The following is a 1,094-nucleotide window of genomic DNA, read 5'->3' as shown; positions in this document are numbered from 1 at the left end:
ATATCGTAGAGAAATGAGTAAAGTAGCCATACTGTTTATTGCACTTCATTTTCATAAAGGTTCTGAAACAGTTAAACATTATCTAAACGGGGGAGATGTAATGACAGGTTACGCCAGGAGGAGGCGTTGTACACGGGGTACGTGGTGGAGAGAAGAAGAATAAAATATTGTCTTGCAGAATCCTTACGGTTGTTGTCCTTGCGTACGGGGTACAGAGGAACAATACAGAAAGGACGAGTATTACCCGGTGAAGCAAGTTTTAAAGACAAAAATCCAGAAGGTTCTCCTTTGTTATTATTTAAAGTAAAAATGTAATGTGAATATATACCTTTAGTCTGAATGTATTTAGTGGATTTTAATGCACCACAGCTCTAAAGTCCTCTGACAGTGTGATTGCTTATAGCAGTAAACATTTTAAAATATTTTTCAGGGGAAACAAATAGAGCTGGTGGAGTGGGAACCATGTTCCATGTGGTATGTATGATTTCCCTTCTTTTAATTTTAGAAAAAATAGTCTTTAAATTGAAACTTTTATTATTCATGTAATGGAAGTTGTAAGGTATTTATTGTTAAATGCTTCTGTGCTATTTATTTGTATAAACTTATTTTAAATTGCATTTATAGCTTGAGTGTATATAAAAACCTCAGTGAAATCATCACCATAAGACTGTGAGCAAATTAGTCATAACTGTGAGCATGTTAAAGTGAATATGAGCTACAAACTGAAGCCCACTGCAGCTCAGTGTCTTTTACTGTCATGTTGTCATTGAATCTTCTTTACATTTATTGCAGTGGGAAGACGTGGCCTCCACAGTGGGTGGCAAAGGAGAATACAAAGAACTAAAACAGCTACCTTCAGTATTCTGTGGGCTGCTGTCCTGTTCCTTTTTTATAATATTTTGTTAATTTATTATCCATTATTATTATTGTTGGTGTTGATGGTGGGTCTTGTAATCTTTTGCAATAAAATAAAAACATTTGAAAAGGTGTGATCCAGATGTTGTTGTACTGCAATACATGCATTCATACTAACAAATAGGAAGATTGAATGATTGATCTACCCCAGAAGGAAAAGAAAATTGTAGCAGTATTAA

At 34.6% G+C, this 1,094-nt stretch overlaps 1 long non-coding RNA gene across 1 annotated transcript; it reads left to right on the top strand.

The window, feature by feature from the left end:
• Window positions 1–228: 228 nt before the first annotated feature.
• Window positions 229–871, top strand: LOC121634289. Its single transcript, XR_006009204.1, has 3 exons — window positions 229–280; window positions 431–474; window positions 793–871. It is a non-coding gene; the product is annotated as an uncharacterized LOC121634289 (long non-coding RNA).
• Window positions 872–1,094: the final 223 nt, after the last annotated feature.

The sequence above is a fragment of the Melanotaenia boesemani genome, chromosome 22 (assembly GCF_017639745.1).
Source record: "Melanotaenia boesemani isolate fMelBoe1 chromosome 22, fMelBoe1.pri, whole genome shotgun sequence".
In the NCBI taxonomy this organism is placed as follows: domain Eukaryota; kingdom Metazoa; phylum Chordata; class Actinopteri; order Atheriniformes; family Melanotaeniidae; genus Melanotaenia; species Melanotaenia boesemani.
The sequence above is the reverse complement of the archived record's forward strand: the minus strand, read 5'-3'. Positions and strand labels throughout refer to the sequence as shown.